General features: G+C 46.6%; 1 long non-coding RNA gene and 1 pseudogene across 1 annotated transcript in view; both read right to left on the reverse strand.

Moving 5' to 3' along the window:
• Window positions 1–18,969, reverse strand: part of LOC146835361 (uncharacterized) — a 189,390-nt gene that overhangs the window by 14,626 nt on the left and 155,795 nt on the right. The gene's annotated exons all lie outside the window — the stretch shown is intronic.
• LOC146835362 (uncharacterized) lies at window positions 10,238–13,108 on the reverse strand (annotated as a pseudogene).

An 18,969-nucleotide genomic window follows, 5' to 3' on the forward strand; every position in this document is an offset into this window, starting at 1 on the left:
GTACACGTTCCTTGGAAACGATCTGAGGTATTGGCCCTTAAACAGTCCTTACCGGACCCCCGTAAAAATCCTGCTGGGTACTACAAAGAGTTGTTCCAAACTGTCGATGCATGTATTATGAATTTGGCCGATATAGACATGCTAATGGGTAATGTGGTCCCACAACCGTTATGGGCTAGGATTCGGAAGGAGGACCATCACGGGGAACTGGGGGGTGATTGGGCTGCCATACTCGCCGCGGACAGACTCCAAGTGGGTGGTGCCAAACCTGAGGCTCTAATTACAGAACTCCCAGCTAGGATCATTGCCTTACTGAAAACTATGATGCCCCCTCTGCGAGTTAATTGGGATAAGTTCGCAGCTTGTAAGCAGAAAGCGGATGAAAACGTCTCTGATTTCTTCACTCGTTTTGAGGAGACGTTCATCGATCATAGTGGTCAGGATATGAGCACGGAAGGTGGCCAACGATTGTTTGTCGACAAATTTGTGTCAAATTTGGTTCCTGAAATATCTAATAAATTGAAGAATTCCGAAAGTGCGTGGGCGGTCTCCTCTTCGGCCCAGATATTGGCTACTGCTCAGTATTATGAAACTAGGGATAAAGAGGAAAGAGAGAAACTTGATAAAAAGACTAAAGAGCTGAAAACAAAAGTTCTTTTGCAACAAGCTTATCCTCCTCGCCCTGCCCAACGTGAATATCAGCCGTCTCCACAAATTCAGAGACAGTTGCAGAGGCCTGGGCCTTTCGTTCCCCGACCCCCACTGGGCCAAAATCAATGCGCTTACTGTAAAGAAGAAGGCCATTTAAAGTATAATTGCCCAGTTTTGTTACAGCGTACGAGCGGTATTCCCGGGTCACGAGGCCAGGGTGGTTATCAGTCAGCACCCAGAGGTAAAGGACGAGGTACGCCGCCTAATAACCAACGTTCCATGCCTCCTGGAAACTCCACGAATTATTTTGATCAGCAAAATGTTCAGTCTACCAATTATTACAATGATGATTATTATACCAAGGGTGAGAGTCAGAATTCCCAACCTAGCTAGGACAGCCATGGACAAAGTAAGGGAGTAGTATCAGTTCCAGTGGACCAAAGCGGGCCTTATGTTGATGTGGTAGCACTAGGTGTTACAGAGCCATTCCTATTAGACACTGGTGCGACGAAGAGCTCTATGATTCACTCTAAACTCCCTGGGGCACCTTTGTCTGGCTGTAGAAATATTTCTGTAGGTTTTTCTGGCGCCCCAGTTCAAAACCCAGTTTCACGGCCTTTGCCCATTTCAATAGGTCCTTACAAATTGGAGGCCCCGCTCCTTTTAACAACTGGTTGTGGTGAAAATTTGTTGGGCTTGGATTTATTGAAGAGATTGTATGAGACATTACACTGTTCCCCTTCTGGTGTACGTCTTACCTTAGGTAAGAAATTGACCTCATCGATGTATTTGTCTAAAGATCAGCTTCCCCCTGAATTACAATCTCATCCCGCCACCCTCTGGGCCACCGGCCCCAAGGATGTGGGCCTCCTGCGGATCCCTCCCTACATTGTAACCCTCAAGCCCAATATTACATTTCCTCGCATTACACAGTATAAAATTTCCAGTGACGGCGAAAAAGCTCTTTTGACTATAGTTCATGATTTGGTACAAAACGGTGTGGTTGAAGAGACTAGGGGAAATGTATGCAATAGCCCTGTTCTGCCTGTTTTCAAACGAACCAGCCCCTCTCAGCCACCTGTCTATCGTTTTGTGATTGATCTCAGAGAGGTCAACAAGATTGTGGTACCTCAATTCCCTGTTGTCCCGGATATTAATGACCTGTTGACAATGATACCAGCCTCAGCTTCCTGGTTTTCAGTCATTGACCTCAAAAATGCTTTCTTCAGCATTCCCATTGCTGCGGAAAGTAGGGATATTTTTGGCTTCTCCTCAGCAGGCTGAAGCTTCCGGTTCAAGCGAGCTCCTCAAGGTTATTGCGAAAGCCCGTCGATTTATAGTCAAGCATTAAAATCACAGCTCAATACTTTGTGTTTACCACCAGGGGCCACTCTCATTCAATATGTGGATGACCTGTTGGTTTCAGCAGATTCTGAAGACACTTGTAAAAAGGCTACCATTTCACTGTTACGCCACTTATCTGACCACAACCACAAGGTTTCACCATCAAAATTGCAATATTGCTGCCAAGAGGTTACCTACCTAGGTCATCTCTTGTCAAAGGAGGGACGACGATTGACCCCAGAACGTATCCAAGCAATTGCCCAAATGCCTATTCCATGTACGCAAAGAGAGGTGCGTGCCTTTTTAGGTATTACCTCTTATTGTAGACAATGGATCCCCAATTTTTCCCTTCTGGCGAAACCCTTGTTGGTACTCACTCTTAAAGATACACCAGACCCGCTTCCATGGACTGCGGAATGTCAGAAAAGTTTCACTGATTTACGCACTGCCTTGTGTTCTGCCCCTGTGTTAGGTACTCCTGATTACAGTAAGCCTTTCACACTCTATGTTCATGAGAAAGAAGGTTGCGCATTATCAGTTTAGTTTTAACGCAACGATTTGGGGACAAGCAACGTCCCTGTGCCTATTTTTCGGCCACGTTAGATCCAGTGGCCAAGGCATTACCTAGCTGTTTGAGGGCTACAGCAGCAGCGGCAGTTTCCATTCGCCAGTCTGCTGGATTGGTATTAGATAATACCCTTATTGTCATGGTGCTGCATGCAGTAGACACCCTCCTAAATAGAACAAAGACTCAACACCTCACGTGTGCACGCCTTTCGGGGTACGAATTGACGCTCTTGACTAGCCACATACACATTAAGCAATGTAATGCCCTGAACCCGGAAACATTACTCCCAATTCCAGTAGAAAATGGCACTCAGGAGCAGCACGATTGTTTCCTCCGCACGGAGGAAGAGACAAGAGGCAGAGTTGAGTTAAAGGACACTTCACTCCCGGACCCGGATGGGATCCTATGGGAGGACGGTTCTTGTTTTAAGCTTCCCAATGGTGAAACGACCTCAGCCTATGCAGTCACTACCTTATACACTGTTGTGGAAACAGCGCGTATTATACATAACTCAGCCCAGGCAGCTGAATTGATAGCACTGACTAGAGCTTGTGTGTTGGCTGAAGGAAAAAGGGTGAATGTGTATACTGATAGTCAGTATGCGTTTGGAGTGTCCCATAGTTTTGGCCGCCTGTGGAAGGAAAGGGGGTTTCTCACATCCCATGGCGCTAAGATACAGCATGGCCAATTGGTAAATGACCTTCTTGAATCACTCACCTTTCCCACTCAGATAGCGATTGTGAAGTGTAGTGCACATAAGAAGATCACTGATGATGTAGGTCAAGGAAATGCTTTCGCAGACCAGATAGCGAAAGAGACAGCTAGAGACACTACAAGCCGCATGTATGTTGCGGGCTCTGCTAGATGGGTTGTACAAGGAGGGATGTGTGAGAATACTGTGGATAGTGTGAAAATGATCCAGGCAGAGGCCACAGAGAAAGAATTGAGTACGTGGAAAGAAAGTATAGGAAGATTGGATGTGACAGGGTAGTGGACAGACTTGTCAGAACATCAACGCTGGTTGTTACCAGATGCTTATGTACTCCCAGTAGTTACCATGGCACATGGTCCAGCCCACATTAGCGCTAAAGGTATATGCAAACTTCTGGCTCCGGTATGGCAGAATGTGAGGATCCCTAAATGTGCAGACAATCTGGTTAAGCATTGTATTGTATGCTTGATGCATAACCCGGGGAAGGGAACACCAACACCGGCAGGCCACTTTGCTCCCCCAGCTTACCCTTTTGAGTTTTTGGAAATAGATTACATTCACATGGAACGATGTAACAATCTGAAGTATGTTCTTGTTGTGGTATGTGCCTTCTCCCGATGGATAGAGGCCTATCCCTTGAAAGATAATACTGCTCTATCCACGGCAAAAGTCCTTTTGAAGGAGTTTCTGCCGAGATTTGGGTTACCCTGAATTATTTGGAGTGACAACGGAAGTGAATTTGTGGGTCAGATCATGCAGAAAGTATGTACAGGCCTTGGCATTAAACAAAAGTTCCACACAGCAAACCATCCTCAGTCAGCAGGTTTGGTGGAATGCTATAATGGCACCCTTAAGCTTAAACTTGCGAAAATACAAGCCAGCACGGGTCTTGCCTGGCCTGATGCCTTGCCCTTGGCTCTCTTATCCACCAGAACAACCACCCATTCCCGTATGGGGCTTAGTCCTTATGAGGTTGTCTTTGGACGCCCTGCAAATGTTTGGGGAGTCCCAAGGCCAAAGAAATACTCAGAGTTAGAACACCCATTGTTGATTGACTATTTGCATGATCTCACCACTAAGTTACGTGTCCTTCACCAACAGGTACAAGATACTTTGCCTCAGGCTTCAACGGATCCTGGTCACACCATACGGCCAGGAGACTGGGTCTGCGTTAAAAACTTCCAGAGGTCGAGGAACTTGGAACCTCGCTGGAGAGAACCTCGTCAAGTACTTCTAATGACGCGTACTGCAGTGAAGGTGGTCGGCAAAAAAGAACTGGGTACATGGGGTACATTGCAAGAAAGTGCCCCTACCATTGCCTTATGATGAGTGGGTTCATAAACGAATTAGCGGTTCTGAAAGCGAAAGAATACCAAGATTTGGACTATTTAGCGATGCACGCCTAGACTTTGCCAGAGCAGAAAAGGACGACGACATGGTCCTCCAAACAGCTATACCACCGGCAGTGAAATTGGACACTACTAAACCACATCTCCTTTTCCAAGAACAGACTGTACCTGGTTCCCAGAGGTACGATTTGAGGCCCAGACTAAACAAAAATACCTCAATAGTGCCTCGTTGACTTTGTCTTTATCCCGATTTCCACATGTTGCAGGGCTGTGATCGTAGTCTCAGAATTGTGACCCAAGGTGTGGCTCTAGGCCTGTGGGACTTGTAGGAAAATAAAAGAACTACAGACAATCACAGCTGAGTGAAGCAACCTCCCATCACGGGCAATATTTAGAGCTGGAAATGACTGTTCAAAAGGGAATGGACAAGATACAAACAATGAGCACGAAGCATTGTAAATTATTGCATAATCGTTTTGTAGTGGCTTTAATAATATTGATTTTAATGTGTATTATATTGTCTTGCATAGGATGGGGACTACATGTAATTTTTACGCAGCCTATTCCCAAAGTTACCGTTGAAATGCATACACATGTCGCTCTACCACCTCATGTTGAGTCAAGAAGGAGTGAATTCCGTAACAAGTAACAACACATTTGTTTCCATACTACACCAACATCAATTGGCTACTAATGCGACGAACTGTTGGGTTTGTGGTCTTCTGCCAAGTTCGGTGAATACTGGAATACCATACATTACCCTTCCTTTTACATTTAATGGCTCTTGTAGTGCATGGTGGGAGTTGAGTGCCAGTTGGGTATTTTCTGGAGATGGCGATACCCGAGAAGTAAGGAGCTTGGGAGTACATCTATACCATTTATGTTAGCAGGACAGAAAAAGGATATATGGGACGAATAGTGAGAAGTCAGAATATGTTGATCGCCAAACCAGATCTACGGATTTGTATTTCCTACCCTCTAATAAAACCTCTCGAAAAGAACAAACTTTTCTAGTGGTACCTGGACAAGCACCATTCTGTATTAGGAAAGGAGGGTTAGAATATAAAGGTACAAGCAATTGCCAACATATTGTGACCTTGAATGGGACAGATTGGCCTCGCATGGTTCCCTCACGTAATACATACTTCGTGTGTGGAAATAAGGCTTACACTTCTCTACCTGGCAATTGGAGAGGCACTTGTTATATCGCTTGGTTGTTGCCCCCTACATATATAGCATATGCCAAGCATCATTTACAGAAAAGAAGGGTGGTGTCTGACCAGGATACGTCAGGACAAGGAGTCGGGGATGTCTTAAAAGGACTCCTTCTATTCTGGGGCCCAATAGCCAACAGTAGAGACATAAGACAACTAATTCGAGTTGTAGAAGCCACTGTCAATGAAACAGCTGGAGCTTTGAGTAACCTCACTGCAGAACTCGTTGCTGACCGCCTTGTCATGCTTCAGAACAGGATGGTATTAGATATTATCCTTGCTGACCATGGGGACGTATGCAGATTGATCGGATCTAGCTGTTGCATTTTTATTCCAGACAACGCCCCTACAGTATACCAAGCCATCTCTAAACTACATAAGATCGCTGAGTCTGTTCACCAGGATGAAGGGAATTGGTCTCTGATGGGATGGTTTGGGGGACTACTGTCTATATGGGGATTGAAGATTCTTACCTTTGTCGGAGCGACTTTGGCTATTCTCTTCTCATGTTGCCTTTGTCTACAATGTGGTCCCGCTATATGCGGGCTCTGCACCACCCTGTGTGTTCCAAATTCGGTATCCCAGAAAGCAGAGAAAACGAAGATAATGCTGCAACAACAGCTTGTAGATTTCATGGCTATTGAGGCCGATTCTGATTAACAACAGCCTCTCGGTTTTTTGCCTGAGTAATGGCAAAAGGAGGGTCTGAGGAAATTTAATATTGCCCCATCTTGCGCATTGACACCATTACGCTGTTGCCCTCACTCAGGCACCGACAACCTTCGTAGCGTTTCTTTCATACTCTGTACATGTTACACGACCTTTTCCTGTCTCTCTGAGCAAAGTACATTCTGAGACCCGGCTCGAAGCAACTAATCCCAGAGATAACCATCTATTGGCCTTTGGTGATCCTTCTCTGCCTCTCAATTGTTTTATGAATCACCATCTGCAACACACAAACATGTCCTGTTGTAAATTAATTTAACTAAGGAATGCCCATGCCACCTGACCTATAGGGTCAGCTAGAGAACACGACCCTAGGGAAGGAATTTCTATTACCCATTATCCTGTATCTTGTACAAAGAATGTTTTCTAGTGGATGATTTGTTCGTTTTATTGCACATTGAAGGGGTTGTTGCTTTAGGGGATTCAAGCGCTACAAAAGACTGTGAGCCACGGATTGAAGTGGCAGTCTCCTGAGAACCTACCACTGATGTACTTCTAGGACAACTGTACCTAGCTGCAGCTAATAAATTGAAGTTCCTATGCCAACAGAGTGTTCCGTGTCTCTGTACATTTGGAAGGCGAACTCAGAAGATTTCAGGCGTACCCTGCGCCACCAGGCTTAACTCAGCCCGGTTCTTCAGTCCCCCCATTAAAGCAGTGCACTTTGGGATCTGCATGGTACATGTTCTTTGCAGCAGGCACATTAACCCTCTGTGCTATCTTTCCAGGAGTCAACCCTTCCACTACACAAAACTCCATCTCTCTCTAGGAAGAACATTAATCACCAAAGTTATCATGACATTTTAATTGTTTCTGAAAATTGCTGGAGGCCAGGAAGGAGGCAGCAAGTTTTTTTCAAACCATAATATACTTGCAAACACTACACACCCACAAGAAATAGGTACCCAGTGAGGTCACACCGTTCGCATCGCCCTAACCTGCTCAAGGTTCATATGACCTCAGTGACAGAGTCACAGCGACTGGATCACTGTTGCTCTAGGGTGTGCTGCTTCGTAGGCCTGCCCGCAAGACTGGAGATGAACTTCAGTATGGATTGTGGTTGACAGGCCTTCAAGGATAACCCACAATTGACACCACTAGGGTACACCTGCTTGTGCTAAGACATCAAGCCTTCTAAGGTCTAGTGGGGCCTTCTACGGTCTAGCATGGGAATGTGCTCCCTCAGTACAGTGGTGTGGTGGACTGGTCATGAAGGCTGAACCCGGTTCCGCAGTTCCAAATTCGACAGCTCTGGCCATAGTGCCACATCCCCACTGAACACCATACTTGCCCACTGAGAGAAACTCACACTGCCTTCAGCTATAACCTAATTGTGCCCGCTATAAACACTTGGATGTGGCTCAATTCAAATTATGCACTTGATAGGAGTAATATGCTGCCTAAAAAATAAATAAAAGCAACCACTCATAGGGAATGCAAAGCATGTGAAATGTAAGCAGAAATAACATGGTTACCCGATTTCTCACTCACTATTCAGAAATCAGCGAGTGGTTTCACCTGAAAAGTTATGGACATGACTAGAGGGCCCAGAAGGGAACCGTTTCACTGTCCATTGCCTATATCCTTACAAAACGTAAGCAGTATGGTATAAAAAGACCACATCCATAAACACAGAGCCATGGTACACATTGTGTTTTTCAATCCACCGATCAACCAGGTATTGCAGTACCTCCAGGAATGGTAAACTTTCCCACCTGGGGACAACACTGCTGTTCAAAGAAAGACGAGAAAACGAAAGTAGCGCTTCACTGGCAAACTCTGTGATGCTGGTGTATTTGGATGTAAATAAAACCAATCTGGCCACTTTGCAACCCCTCTGTCTTGCTTTATTTAGTTATGTATGTATTTTTCGCATTTAAAACCTTCTATTTCTCTCCTGCTGCACTTTGGAATAGAACATTTCAGAAGCAGGGCATTTCTCGGAAGAGCGTTTTGCATTTTTTGGATCCATTTCACAGGGAAGCAACAAAACGAAATAACTACAGCAAGCCCAGCCTTATCTGAATACCTTTGTCCTCCCCCCACCCTAACTAACCCACCGATCACGAAATCCCCCCCTCCCAAGCCCCAAAACTCACCTTTCCTCTCCGATCTCGGAAGAGCGTTTTGCATTTTTCGGATCCATTTCACAGGGAAGCAACTAAACGAAATAACTACAGCAAGCCCAGCCTTATCTGAATACCTTTGTCCTCCCCCCACCCTAACTAACCCACCGATCACGAAATCCCCCCCTCCCCAGCCCCAAAACTCACCTTTCCTCTCCGACGCGCAGGAAGCAAATGGCTTCCTGCGCGACGGAGAACAAAGGGGAAACCTCCAATGACGTCAGCGCGAGCCTTATTTATGATTTAAAAACAAAAACATAAAAAAGGCATTGCCTTTTACAATAGCAGTAGCTCAAACTCGCATAAATGCGAGCTCTATTGCATTGCAAATGCATGTTCAAATATACTAGAGATAGCAACGCCACATGAACGCAGAGCTTGCTAGCTCTTCTGTCTTACTTTACTATCAAGTGGATCTCAATCAGATCCTCCAAAAATTACAATAACATGAGTTGATTATTATTTATTTTTCTGGATCTACCCATCAAGCCCTCAGTCAGCCGGTCGACCCAGCCTGCCACACCAGCCAGCCTAGCCTCCCGTCCCGGCCAACTCACTCGGCCTACTAGCCCAGGGGGTACTAGGCACGGCTTATCTTTTCAGCCTCCCCGGGCTGTCCAGCTCCGCCCTCACTCCAGCAGCCAACCAGCCCAGCCGAACTGCGGGGGACCAGCCCGCAGTCAGCCATTAGCCAGTCAGCCATGAGCCGGTCAGACCTAGGAGGGGTTTGCCAGACAGGGGGACGGACGACTTCGGCTTCCAGCCATGCCGTTCGGGCCCGCCCTTCGGCTGAGGTCGTCAGCCTGGCCGTGAGTCGGTATGGCTGAGCCGCCCCGCAGTCCAGCCGTCCAGCCACTAAAAACGTATGACGTTTCCGTCATCGTGCTGGCGTGTTTCATTGCCACACAACGTGCAATGATTACATCCAAGCAGAGCGTCCTCCCTCTAGCGACCACCAAGTGAACTACAATTGATCGGTACAAATACTTCAACAAGCTGTTGTAAAGCAAATGCATGTTCTAGTTAAGATTCCAACGCCACGTGACCGCTGAGCTTTCTAATTCTTCTGTATTACTCTACTATCAAGTGGATCTCAAGCAGATCCTCCAACAATTGTATTAACAGAGTCGCTTTTTTTTTTTTTTTTTCTTTGTCAGGGTGTCATTTCTGGTTCAGATACATCAATCGTCACCTTCCACAACACCCTTGTTGCTCGTCAGTCGTTGGTAACAAACTTGGCAACAAGTGCGCAAGCTATCCCGTTGACCTTTAACCTGTGAAGGGAAAAGGTCACGTTAGTCAAATACATACAGTAAATTTTTACATTTACTCCACCTGTCTTCATCTTTCCTCTCCTCTCTCCTGTTGCCAGACTGGTTCCTGGATTGAAGGGAAGAAAAAAAGAAAAACAGTTTAGTGGCCCCTCCAGGGCCCCTCCCTCTTTTAAGGGTTTGGGGGCTCTTTTGGGTCCGCTGTCTTCGCCGTCGTTGCCTGAGCCTTCCAGGGCCCCTCCCCGTGTAAGGGTACAAAGGGACCCCTTTGGGTCCTCAGGTTTCGTCGTCGCTGTCTCCATCTGATCTGTCCAGTGCTGCGTAGTCTCGCAGGAGGCTGTGGATCATCTTACGGCATGCCAGGGTCGATGTTTCCTTTTTCCCTACTACCAGGCGGTTTCTGGAAAACAAGAGAACATCTTTAAAGCAGCACAGGAGCCTCCAGCAACCCTGGAGGTCCCCTAGTGCATGTGTCCCTGGGAACAGTCCATACATCACAGAGTCAGCGGTGATGCAGGTCGTAGGTATCCAGGCCCTAAGCTCCGTGCCTAGGGCCTTCAGCAGGTCCTGCGCGTACGTGCACTCCCAGAAGAGATGATATGTCGTCTCGTCCACGGTGCATCCTCTCGGGCAGGACTTGTATCGGTTGAGCCCCCTTGCGTGCATGAAGGCTCTCACGGGAAGTCCACCTTGGATGGCCATCCAGGCGATGTCCTTGTGTTGGTTCGTCAGGCGCTTGGATGCGACGTTTCCCCATACGTGGTCTGCTGTGGCTGAGGGGAGGGCGCCGATTGGTTCACTGATCTCTCTTGCGCGTATCAGGCGTTGGAGAAGTTTTGGAGTCCACATGACGGGGCGAACTGCCACGCAGTCATGCTCTCGCACAAACTTCTTCACTTCCTTGTAGAACCACGGGGTCTCCCAGTTGTATGGGACGGCACTCACCCACTCTGCCCATCCAAGGCGCCTCCATGTTGGCAGTAGGAAGAAGCGTGCCATCAGAAAGCCGGCGTGACTCTCATCTTTGGACCTCAGGGTGTTCCTCACGCAGTGGCACACGAAGGTCCCTCTCAGAATGGTGGCGATGTCTGGCACTCCTTTGCCTCCCTTGTCGTGGGTCTTGAACATCACCGCTCTCTTCACTCTGTCCATCTTCGAGCTCCAGATGAAGTAGAAGATCGTTCTCATGATGGCCTTAGCTGTTCTGGTCTGCACTGGCCATACTTGAGCGACGTACTGGAGTACTGGCAGGGTCTCGTTCCGCAGGACCAAAGACTTCCCTTCGATCGTCAGCTTCCGGAGGCTCCAGAGTCCCAGCTTCTGCCTTGTCTTTGCTAGTCGTTCTTCCCAGGTCTTCTCCGCTGCCCCGTCTCCGCCGAACCAGACTCCAAGGATCTTCAGGAAGTCCTGCTTGATGGGGAATGGCAGTGGGTCTCTGGTGGGGGTCCAGTGTCCGAGGAGCAGGGTTTCTGACTTGGCGCTGTTGATCTTTGCTCCAGACGCTTTTCCAAACTCGATACAAGTCCTCTCTAGCTCCTATACAGACGGTCCATCTGCGCAGAATACGGAGACGTCGTCCATGTAGAGGGAGCACTTTACTTCTCCTTGTCCTCCGCTCCCTGGTATCCTCACTCCTCTGATGTCCCTGTTTTGCCGGATGCGTTCGGTGAGGAGTTCGATCACGCAGATGAACAGAAGGGGGGAGAGCGGGCAGCCCTGTCTTACCCCTGACAGAACGGGGAACGGGTCGGTTCTCCAGCCATTTACCAATGCCGTGCTGGAGATGTCCCTATACATTGTTTTCACCACGTCACAGAAGAAGTCGCCCAGTCCCAGCGCTCTGAGTGTCCGGTCCATGAACTCATGGGAGACGCGGTTGAACGCCTTTTCCTGGTCCAGGCTGACCAAGGCCGTTGGGACCTTGCGGCCCTTGACGTACTCGATCGTGTCCCGGACCAGGGCCAGACTGTCCGCGATCTGCTGTCCCGGTATCCCACAGGACTGGTCAGGGTGGACTATCTTCTCTATCACTTTCTTTAGGCGGTTGGCCATCACTTTTGCGAGAATCTTGTAGTCCACATTGAGGAGAGAGATGGGCCTCCAGTTCTTGAGGTCTTCCCGTCCCTCCCTTCTGTTTGTACAAGAGTGTTATCATACCCTCACGCAGGGATTGCGGCAAACTACCCTTGACCACCACTTCCTCGTATAGGTCCAGCAAGTCCGGCCCGGGCAGGTCCCACAGTTCGACATAAAGTTCCACTGGGAGGCCGTCATTCCCGGGTGTCTTGCCTTTCTTGGAGGTCGTGGCGGCCAATGGCAGCTCTTCCAGGGTGAAGGGCGCGTTCAGGCCCTCTCTCTCTTCTGGACCCAGTGTCTTCGAGATGCTCCCTAGGAAACTGTTCGCCTGTTCTCTCTCTGACAACTTTGGTGAGTAGAGTTCGCCGTAAAAGTCAGTTACGACTTTCATGACTTCCTCCTTCTCCCCTTGGAGGTTGCCCTCCGAGTCCCGAAGCTCAACCAGCGGTGTGTGGGTCGAGTGAAGTTTCTTGAAGAAGAACGAGTTGCATTTCTCGTCCCTCTCTAGGTTCTCGGTTCTGGTCCGGAAGATGATTCCTCCCTAAAGTGCTCTGCGAGCTCCTTTTGGGTTTCCTCCAAGTCGTCACCCATGTCCCATCCCTCCAGCTCGAGTTCGTACAGTTGCTGCAGTTTGCTCTGCAGTGTCCTGAACGTCCTCTTCTTTTCCCGTGCAGCAGCTCTGCTTGCATCCTGGAAGAAGCTTCGGAACCTGTCCTTCACCCATTCCCACCACTCGCTGGCGGAGTGAAAGAGGTCCTTCATGTCCCTCCACTCTATGTACGCGGTTCTGAGGTTCGCCACTAACTCCTCGTTTTCCAGCAAAGAGCAGTTCAGTTTCCACGATCCTGGTCCGGCGGGGAACTTCCCTGTAAGTTCCCCCTCGAAACTGACTGCTCTGTGGTCAGAGAAGTGGACGGCGACCATGGAGCTTCGCCCAGGCTTTACTGTTGGGGAGGTGAATAGGAAGTCGATCCGTGAACGCACGGATCCGTCCGGCCTACTCCAGGAAAAGTTCCTGGCGTTCGGTCCCATGCACCCGATGGCATCATGGAGGGACGCCTCGCCTATCATCTCCACCAACAGCCTGGACGTCACATCCATCCCTGCAGAGCCAGACCCACTGCGTCCATCCAGCTCTACTATGCAGTTGAAATCACCACCCATCAGAATGGTTCTGGAGGTCACGAGTTGCATCCTGAGCACCCTGAACGTCTCAAGTCGCTCATTCTTCTCTGGGGGGGCATAGACATTGATGAGCCTAACGGGCTCACCAGCCCACGAGCCGTCCACGGCCAGCACTCTGCCGTTGACCTGCTCGGTGACTTTGTCCACGGTGAAATGCCTTCCCTTGATCAGAATGGCCACTCCAGACGATTTGCAATCGTTTCCTCCAGACCAGAAAGATGGCCCGTGCGTCCACTGCCGTTCAAGCTGGCTGTACGACTTGGCGTACGGAATCCCGCTTTCCTGCAGAAAGCAGATATCTCGGTTCTGGGTGGCCAGGAAGCGCAACGTGCCGACCCGCCTGACCTGATCCTTCATGCTTCTGACGTTTAGGGTGAGCAATGATATCGCCATTACATCCAAGCAGAGCGTCATCCCTCTAGGGACCACCAAGTGAACTACAATTGATCGGTACACCACGTGACCGCTGAGCTTTCTAATTCTTCTGTGTTACTTTACTATCAAGTGGATCTCAAGCAGATCCTCCAACAATTGTATTAACAGTCGCTTATCATAACTACACAAAGTGCAATGATCCACGACTTGCTCTGTGGAGCGTTTCGTTTCAATAGCTTTCTGGTTCTTCATATTACATGAAAGTAACGGCGACTAAACAAATTAATGACATGAATAAATGTAATGCAATATTACCAAAACATGTATACACATAAACATATTTCTGATTCTTAATGCTTAAAAAGGCTGTTTTTACTCATTGCAATGAAACGAAAGTGATCGTGGCTCTGTGGTGGCTTCTGGGTATGCAAATTACCCCCTAAAAAATAGCTGGTTGTTGTCAGGCAGTCTGCCCTCCAGTGACAGTAGATGGTACTGCGCCTGCGAATTGGCGAACACGTTTAATGCTGTCACACACACACACACACTCTCTCTCTCTCTCTCTCTCTCTCTCTCTCGTGTCTAAACTATATGGGATTATTAACCAGAAGTCAAACAGAACACACACTAACCCCCCCCCCTTTTTTTTTTTAAAGTGCAACAAAATCGGCATGGCTCCACGAGAAAAGTCTGCCATGAAATCCTGCTAGAAGTATAAGTGGAAAGAGGTACAGGAGACACACAATGGACTCCTTGTTGGACTGGGTTGTACTCTGCTGCTACAAATGGTGAAACACATCTGTGAAGCTGTGCTCCACGGAGCTGACATTTGTGTGCAGGCCAAGGAGCAGAATTCACAGGGAGGTAAACAGACAAGCATTTGCAATGCAATAGGTCTCGCATTTACGGAAGTTTAAGCTATTGGCATTGTAAATGACAATGTCTATCATTTTTGTTTTTTAATACATAAATAAAAGGCATTGTCATTTACAATGTCAATAGCTGAAACTCGCGTACATGCGAGACTATTACATTGCAAATGGTTACGTTTAGAACTGAGCGCAACGTCGCTTCAAGGACACCACTTGGTTTCTCTTTTTTTTTTTTTTACTTTATAGAATCAACTGATAGAATCAGGAACTTTCTCTAAAAGCAAAGCTTCAATCTTGGATAGGGTCTCATCCTGAGGAATGCAAGTATACAGCGATTCCACATCTTTTGATGTGGAATCGCTGTATACTTGCATTCCTCAGGATGAGACCCTATCCAAGATTGAAGCTCTGATTCTATCACTCCAGTATCTTTCATTATGAATTGTGCTCGAATTGCTATGAAAGAGAATTTTTTTAAGTTTGAGGAACAGCTGTTCTTACAAGTGTCCGGCACTTCTATGGGCAGTGTGTTCGCTCCAAGTTTAGAGAACCTCTATGTGCATAGCTTTGAACAAGAACACATTCTGGGCACTCTTAATCCATACAGACACCACATACGATGTTGGAGACGCTATATTGATGACGTCTTTGTCATATGGACAGGGTCGATGTCTTCCATCAACGACTTCCAGGGCTGGTTGAACACCCGTAATGCCTATCTTAGGTTCACGTGTGAGTTCAGTAAAGTAGGTTTGCCTTTCCTTGATGTCTTGATTTTTCCGGCTGAGGGAGGCTTCAGTACCGAACTCTACAAGAAACCCATGGCGAAAAACTCACTTTTGTTGTTTGACAGTTTCCATCCTTAATCTTTGCGTCAAAATTTGCCCTTCGGGCAATTTTTACACCTCAGGAGGAACTGTTCAATGATGGATAAATATCATGAACACGCCAAAGCACTAATGAATCAGCTTGTAACCAGACACTATCCCAAGAAATTGATGAAAAAATCTTTAAAACGTGCGGCGAACAACAATAGGGCTGCGTTGCTTAAACCTAAAAGCCCCAAAGAGGCGGTGAATAGGCTGACCTGTGTCAACACCTTTTGCAGTTTCTCCAATCAGATTAAGAAATGCATTTTGACGAATTGGAAGATATTAAACATTGGAACAACACCTCTACCACGTCCTCTGTTTGCTTTCAAACGCAGTACCAACATCAGGGATAGACTCATTCACACTCCCCCATTTGAGACCACCACGAACCACCAAGATACATTGTGGGGTCTACCGGCTGTACGTGGTCATTTTCCCTGCGGTAGCTGTGCTGCATGTGCACACACTGCACACACCACTGAGATTGACATTGGCACATCGAGACCGTGGATCCTGACTAATCACACAAACTGTAACAGTAGCAATTTAATCTACCTTATCACTTGCCCCTGTCCACTCCGGTACGTTGGAATGACAACACGGAGAGTAAAAACACGCATTTTAGAACACAAGAGTACTGTTCGTTGCAAGAAAACTTCTACTAAACTAACGCAACATTTTGTGACTGCACGCCATACTCCCCAAGACCTCAAATGGACAGTGCTAGAACATCCTTTCATTCCTGCACATTTGACAGATGTTTCTACCTTTCTGTTCAAGAAAGAACAGCGTTGGGTTTACAGACTAGACACCCATCAGTCTGGTCTTAACGATGATATTCCCGTGGTCTCTTTATAGAACCATAACTCTTTACAGAACCATGTCCTGATGCAACCCTGCAGACAGTGTGACTCCCAATATAAGTTTATCTTGTTTTGAGTATGGTATACATAATACACGAAACCTTCTATTTGTGTTCCTATACTACTCTTCATACGATTAGCCTGTTTGTTTACTTTAGCCCTTTTTAGGACCATTTATTTCCACATGAGGCCCTTCAGTTATAGGGCAAGGCTCTTTTGCACAGAGGTATAGAGTTAGTGCCACTCTGCCGGGCTTGAATAATACGCGCCCTTCATTTTTATTGCGCATCATCCGTGCGCACATGCGCAGTACCTCCTATCCGGCGTAATGCGTGGGTGCTAGTGTGGCGCATGCGCTGAATGTAGTGTTCATGCCCCGCACATGCGCACTAACATCGGCACTATTGGGCATGCGCTACTAAGCATCTTGAGCCTCACCGGATGCCAATTTAGGAAGGATTATGAGGGGTATTTAAGAGCGTGTTTCTCGGGCAGCACTCACCTCCGGCAGCAGGCTCTCCAGGTCTAGCAGTACCGACGGATAGGTGAGTGCATTGATGCCCGCTTGACTCTTCACTATGTTACTAGGTTGTTCTAGGTCCCACGAAATCGTGTTGGCTGTTGGTTGTTGGGCCATCTTTGTAGATAGTGATTTAGTGCGTTTAACCGCCTTTCACTAACACTATGGTTCCATTATGCATTTCTTTACAAATATGACGAATATTGTGTTTAGTGCTAGTTGAGTTTATTTTATTTTATTTTTTCCTCCCTACACTTCCCGATGACTAGTGAACCATGCTTAGATACTAGGTGGTCACAGTGGTCTTTAACCATCATTAGCACAGTTGTTACAGTGCTTTTGCACCTTCTACTCACGATTGGGGGAGAAGGGTTGCTTGAGTATCAGTCTCATGACATATAGCTCTTCTGACCAAATCTATTGTGATGAACATTGAAAACACTTATATGTTTATCTTCTATATGGGAACCCCTCCTTTCTATTGAAATTAATAGCTCCATACACACAGTTAGTCTCCCAGGATCGATACAAGCCGTTACTTTAACTAAGAGACGATCATGTTTTTGTGAGTTTTTATCTTTTCACACTCGCACTCTACAAATTGCGAATATGTTTTTTGTAGAACGTTGCTTCCCTCCTGAGCGGTTGCCAGGTAGAGGCGAGGTCCTGTACCCAGCCTTGGCGGGTAAGGTGTTGACTTCTTTTGAATTATTGATCATGCAGATCCTTTTTCTGTGCATACTTACATTGCTGATACATATTGGTATATACCTGATGTGTGTTATTTCCTTTCCATTACAGGTATCAGCAGTCGTTGATAGCGGCCATTGATATCGCTTTGGTCACATATCCTTTTCAGTTTCTTTTTCACTTTATTACAAGCAGCAGCCTTTGTTGTAAGGTCCTGACGAAAGCCTGATCCAGTTTGGGTCTTTTAGGGCTGAAACATGTTGACCACTTAATATCACACCATAGCGGTTCATATCCATACCGCTGGTGCACTGCTTTTTTAACCCCAACAGTAGGCATCTGTTGATTAAAAGATGTTTTTGATGCCTCCTAGCCAGTTTTAACCATCACATTTTTTCACACGTTTACCAACTTCTTATTATTTGCGCTGCATCCTCATTCATACATTCTTGCTCATCATATGTGGATCTAGTCGATCCTTAAAAACCAAATATAAAACATCCCTGAGCTCCTCCCTCTCAGTGAGGGGGTTGTAGCCCCCAAAGGAACTAGGGTTTTCCTTTGGGAGGAGAGTCCCTATGATGAAGCATGTCACCATTGGTGAGTGAGGGATTACGTCCTGAAAGGGATCTGCCCTTCGATGTACTTTGATTATCAATTATCACTGAACAGGTTGACCACTACCACACCGGTTCAGGCTATAACTTGGAGGTAGTGTTGTGTGTTTACTGGCACTTCTGGTACCTGTGTAGACCCTAGGATTTCTATGTTTGATAATAGTTGTATGGGGATATAATCCTTAGTGGTCTTTAAAATTCATTCCCTTGGACCCTTTCCTTCAAACTGTTTTGTTTGTAAATTCCTAACTATAACATGTCTGAAACCTCAGTTTTTTTCAGTGAATTTCGAAGGTTTTTTAAATGATAATTTTTAAATGTAATAATAGTTATATGTATTTTTATACTGATTTTCTACCGTTGTTTAACTGTTTACTTGTACATATTTTATTTTTTAAATTACATTGTATATTTTTAATATAAATGGAAATAAAAATGTTTTCTAAAATATTGAAACTGTGATATTGTGGTTTTTTTGTTGAATGTATAAGTGCAGAACTATAAGTGTGTTGGTTAGTTAGGATACTGCATGCATAGTGGATAGGGGTTTGAGGCAGTCCATGTGCTAATGCCTGGCTTGCTGCATGAGTACTTGGATACTGACTGAATGATTAAAGTACTGCAAGGAGAGTGCCTGGGTGAATTTATAAGTGTTAGAATTACTTTTCAGGATGAGTACTGGGCTCAAAGATGGAGCACTAAGGTCTCTCCATGTTCACTGGAGTACTATTAAGCAGGAACGGGTGGGAGCACACCGCATCACCTCCCAGCAAGGTTTGCATCTGGCATTGTGGTAAATGCAATTTCAGTTAATTGCTTGCTTCAAGAGTGTTCGAGTGTTTCGCCACGGCTGGCGCAGATAGTGTTGATCTCTAGACACGTGTTGTTGGTTCTTTAACCGTCATCATTAGAGATTACAGTCTTTGAAATGTGGGGTT

This window comes from Triturus cristatus, chromosome 4_2 (genome assembly GCF_964204655.1).
Source record: "Triturus cristatus chromosome 4_2, aTriCri1.1, whole genome shotgun sequence".
Taxonomy (NCBI): domain Eukaryota; kingdom Metazoa; phylum Chordata; class Amphibia; order Caudata; family Salamandridae; genus Triturus; species Triturus cristatus.